This window comes from Gopherus evgoodei, chromosome 5, assembly GCF_007399415.2.
Source record: "Gopherus evgoodei ecotype Sinaloan lineage chromosome 5, rGopEvg1_v1.p, whole genome shotgun sequence".
Taxonomy (NCBI): Eukaryota; Metazoa; Chordata; order Testudines; family Testudinidae; genus Gopherus; species Gopherus evgoodei.
In genome coordinates, this window is record NC_044326.1 from 83,943,549 (window position 1) to 83,949,193 (window position 5,645).

At 38.7% G+C, this 5,645-nt stretch overlaps 1 pseudogene; it reads right to left on the reverse strand.

Moving 5' to 3' along the window:
- Positions 1–4,405: 4,405 nt before the first annotated feature.
- Positions 4,406–5,230, reverse strand: LOC115652680 (annotated as a pseudogene).
- Between the last annotated feature and the right edge of the window lie 415 nt (positions 5,231–5,645).

The window sequence follows — 5,645 nt, forward strand, 5'->3', positions numbered from 1 at the left end:
CCTGGGCCCCTACCTTTGACAGGAAGAATCAAAGAGAATACCACCTGCGCTCCAAACTCCTTCATATTACCCACTTTCTCCAAGTCTCTACCTGGATGCACGCCGCATATATTTCATACACCTTATCCTCACTTTCAAGGTTTCTGCCCATTTCTGCTCATGCCTGCATCTCTGGTTACCCATCCTACAATACTTCTGTTTCACCTCATGCTCTACCAATTTACTTCCTGGTTTGTTCCCTCTCTCATGTCACATATGCCCCATGCCTTCGGCAATGGTGCTCCTGCCCTGCACACACAGTCATCAGGTTTCCTCCCTGATCCTGTACAGTATCCACTATCCCTTTCCTCTTCTATATCTCTATTCAAAACCCCGCTTTCCTCACTCATCCCTCCAGCAACAAGCCTCTAATCTGCTAAAAACTCATAATTCTAATTTTAACCCCCCCACACACACATGGTCTGTAAACTGCATTTCTATAAAGAATCCAGTCACCATATAAATATGGGCCTCAATCCTTGGCCCCTGTTCTGACTGCTTTGTACCACCCTTAAGGGGCAGCAGAAGGATCCTCCTGGCACAGGAGTACTTGGATGGTGCAAAGCCAATGTAGTTGGCTCTATACCACCCATTTCTCTCCCACCTCTGCCCCACCACACACATACATTTTGTGTACGCAGCATATTGCAGGTGGGGGAATGAGGCATATGGTGCTCTGCCAGATCCATGGCTGGCACTGCAGGTGACTGAAGCTGAGGTAAGTTAGAAACAGCCTCAGGACTCCTCTACATATGCAGAAGAATCTGCCTCACTGCCTGAATTTGGTCCCAAACTAATTTGTAGAGAGTGTTACTGTTCTGCAACAAGGGTTTATAACTGTAATGCTGAGTTATACATTCCAGGTTTGAAGGTGGCTGTCTGTTTACTGTTTATTTTTTCTTACACACAAATCACTTAAAAACATCTCCTTTATTTTTTGCTTTAGTGAAACATTCCTTCTGACTCTTGCCTAACATTCAGCAGTTCTAGGTTTTTTCCCTAACCTGTTACATGCAGCTATTTCTCTGTTACCATGACACCCACTAATGTGCATGAGACTGGAGTCTAAGAACAGTAAAGTCACATGAGAAGATGGACAAGTTGACAAGAAGATGATGCTAAAGAAAAGATACCAGATACTCAGCTGGTGCAAATCAATGTAGCTGCGTTGAAGTCAGACTTTAAGTCATCTCTTTAATGCATTTGTAAATATTTTTAAAGGTACTCATTTATTAAAGACCTTTACCCACATTGTTTAGTGTTGCAGCAAATATTTTACTACAACTGTCTATTAATTTGCATGGAATTAACAAAGGCACCAAAATTTGAGAGTGATCACTGATTTGGGTTGTCCAACCTGAGACACCTTGACACGTCTGACATATTATGTATTTCAGGAGTGTGGGGCAGCTGCATCTCCAAGTGAAATCCATAGGAGTACCTGATACCTTTAATAATCAAATACAAAAATGTCTGAAATTGGGCACCCAAAAACAAGTGGTCACTTTTCAAAAGCTTTGATTTAACATTCCCTGATATTGACTGGCTCTCTGACAATTTAAGAGCAACAAAAAGTGTTTGAAAAGTAGTTTTAAAAAGCAAGTGTTTAAAAAGTATTTTAAAATAGCAACATTGAATATTATATCATTTCTCACACTACTTCAAATTCTAAGCCTACCCTTTGCTCCAAAGCACTGAAAAGATAGCAGGCAGAACATTTGTTGCCCGACATTCTTGTTTTCCTCTTGTTATCTGTGTCCCACGGTTGTTTTCTCTGTTGTATGCCAGACTTCCAATTAAAAACAAAAACAAACAACCCAACAATTTTAATTTTAACCACATCTGAATGCCCCTGTTTCCATGTTGTTTTCATACTTGGATGAGTCTTAGTGTTTTGAGAATGAGAGGTTTGATAAATGCAGTACTGACAGATGCTGTTCATGTTTCTTTTCCCACCCCATCTGATGGAAAGCCTCCTTTCTTTCAAAAGATATCTTGAAAGCTAACAACCCTTGACTCTGCAGTGCTGGACTTTCCTTGAACAGAGATTATTAATTATGTCTATTACAGACTAGATTTAAATAATGAAATTCATGTCATCCTGTCACACGTGAGCCAATCTGGGTCTTCATCAGTAAAAAACTAATGCACTATATCCCCCGATATTCAATTTACCAGACATTTTTAAATTAAACATATTGCAGTTACTTTTAAAAAAGATGATAGACAATGATATAATTTATTTTAGGGCAATGCGAGCGTCATGAGAATTTTTTTATTAGTGAATTATGAAAACATGTCATCCTAAGCAATTTGTCTACCAAGCCCAGTACGGCGACAATATCAGTGACAAATACTTGGATGCTTCAAAGACAAAATGCTCCTGCAATCAGGGCCGGATTATGACCTTTAGAGGCCCTAAGCACTGAAAAGATTATGGTGCCCCACCCATGTAATTCAAAATAAAACAATACTATACTGTAAAATAAAATTTTATTTTTTGAAATGACACAAGATTTACATGGATGCTGAAATTAAAATAGCTTCTTTCTAGATTTTCTGATTGCAAAATTCTGGGTAAGTTCATCGAAGCTGACTTGATGAAGCATGTCCACTTCCATACACAACAGAGGAAGTGAATCAAGTCTGTCCTGACGCATTGTTGTTCTCTGAGGGTTTTTTATTCTTTTCAGCTGAGAAAAAGAGCGTTCTGCGGAGCAGTTAGTAATCATCAATGTTAGAAAAATACATAGTGCGATCTCTACATTTGGAAATACATATTGTATTCCGCAACAAAGAGTCCTGTGGCACGTTATAGACTAACAGATGCATTGGCTTATGCACCAATACATCTGTTAGTCTATAAAGTGCCACAGGACTTTTTGTTGCTTTTTTACAGATCCAGACTAACAGGGCTCTGATACATTGTATTCCATCTTTCAATATTGTGTCATGAAGATCAATGTGACTGAATTTCATTTTTCCTGTTTCATTAAATTTTGTGTGCATATAACAGTGGAACTGCCCTACTTCTCCACAGAGATTGATGTTCAAGTCAAGAGGGTATGAGTCAACTAGCTTTTGGGAACCTTGTGAACATTGTTCGTCAGATAAGTTCATATCGTTTAGAAAAGAAAATTGATACTTCTTTGTACACTTCACCTCTCCTCTTCATATGAGTTTCCACTGTATCAACTATAGCGTAGTAAGTAGATACACAAAATTTGTCTCTAGGATTCAATGCTGTTTCTGTTGCACTGCTATCATTTGCTAGTTTTTTCCTGATTCACTTGCAGGACTGAGTTTCTTTGTAGTTAGTATCAGGCAAGATATCTTTTGATATGTCTTCAAATCTTTTGAAATCATTCCCGAAAGTGTATAAGTGGTCTGCTAATGATTGACAGAGGTCTGCATATGTTTTCAGATTCAATTCTTTTTCTTGGAGAGCTTGACTTGTGTGGTAAAAGTGTTGTAAAATTTAATTCCACATGGTCAACATGAATACAAACTCTAGTTCCTGCATCTTGTTTGCAATGTTTTCTGCCTCTCTTATAGTTTCTCCCTTTTCTGATTGGTCTTCAGCTATACTTTCTAATGCATCCACAATCTTTGAGTAGGACTCCAGAATTGCACTTGCTGCCACTGCATGTGCCTCCCAGCGAGTATTAGAAAGAGATTTCAACACACGATCATTGCCCAAATATGTTTTAAGAAATGCCCATCGGTGTGTTGAGGCAGAGAAAACTGTATAAAGCAGGGGTTGGCAACCTTTCAGACGTGGTGTGCCTAGTCTTAATTTATTCACTCTAATTTAAGGTTTCGCGTGCACGTAATAAATTTTAACATTTTTAGAAGGTCTCTTTCTATAAGTCTGTAATATATAACTAAACTATTGTTGTATGTAAAATAAAAAAGGTTTTTAAAACGTTTGAGAAGCTTCATTTAAAATTAAATTAAAATGCAGAGCACCCCCCCCCCGAAGGTGGCCAGGACCCAGGCAGCTGAGTGCCACTGAAAATCAGCTCGCATGCCACCTTCAGCACGCGTGCCATAGGTTGCCTACCCCTGGTATAAAGTAACTGGACTGTTGAGAAAAAAAACTTACTGCCATTGGACAACAATCAACAGCACAGCATCCAACAAGATTGAGAGAGTGTGCAGCACATAGTATGAATATGGCATATTTGTTCTGTTCTAAAAGCTTCTTCTGCATTCCTTGATAATGCCCTGACATGTTGGCAGTGTTGTCATAAGACTGACCTCTGCCCTTTGAGAAATTTATTTTGCAAACTTGGCACAGATAATGCAGTACCTGATTTGCCATTTCTTCACCAGTGTGGCTTTTCAAATTGAGGAATGTTATAAATCATTCAACTGGTTTTCCATCTGTGGGAGACATATATCTTACTACAATACTCAATTGATCAATATGTGAAAGATCAGGTGTAGAGTTGACAGATTAACTGAAGTATCCAGCAGTACTTATTTCATCCACAATAGCTGAACAAACCTTGTCACTCTTTAGACCAATGAGTTCATCACATATTGTCTTGGATAAGTATGACGGGTTACATTTGCCAGCATTCCCATATTTTGTGATATGGCCTGCTAAAAATGGGTCAAACTGAGCCACAAGCTCCAACAATCCCAAGAAATTTCCATTCTGCAATGATCCAAATGTGTCATTTGATCCCTGGAAAGGCAGACCACATTCAGCTAATGTTTGAATAACAGCTATAACATGCTGCAAGATATGTTGCCAATATTCACGCTCCCCTTTAATTTGTTCTTCCAATTTCTGTGTCAATCCAAAGCCCTGTCTTTGATTTAAATATGTCAACATTGAATCTCTGTGAGTAGTGCTATATTCATGTTGTTCAATTAAAACAGTATTCCGCCAGTCACTAAATCCATCTGCAGCAAACTGGGATGTTGAAGGTTTATATGCAAAAAGTTTGCAAACAAAACAGTACACAGACCCTGTTGATGGTGAATACAGTAGCCATTCTCGAGTGTATTTCTCACCATTTGCTTTCATGCCAAAAGATATTTTTTGTGGATAATATCTTGTTTCTTTGCCATTGGTAAAAGTCTGATGTGATTTCTCAAATGGCCCTGTGTGGTGTTGACAGTCATTTGGTCCACGATCTATCCAGTAAGCTACATCATCGGTACTGAAATCAACCCACATACCAGGATCTTTTTTCCTATTATTTACAGCGTGAGCAGATTCAGTCTTGGACACATTCACACCTTCTAGAACAATGTCTGATTTACCACCAGGAGCAGGATGATCAGTTACAGTCTCTGATTTCCTTGCATTATTTCAATCTATGTTAGTAGGATGCCCCCCTGATTTAGGTGGGGATAACTAATAAAAAGAGAACAGAAAAACTGGGGAAGAGTGTGTAGCGGAGTGTAAGGAAGTCTAACAAAGTTCTGATTTTTCCCATGATGACTACTTGGATTCTTTTTTTGAAATATCAAATATCAAATTTTAAAAAAAAATCTCATTTTTTTTGGTGCCCCCTGCTTTGCTAGTGCCCTAAGCACATGCTTAGTCTGCCTATAGGGTAATCGAGCCCTGCCTGCAATGTTTCTAGATT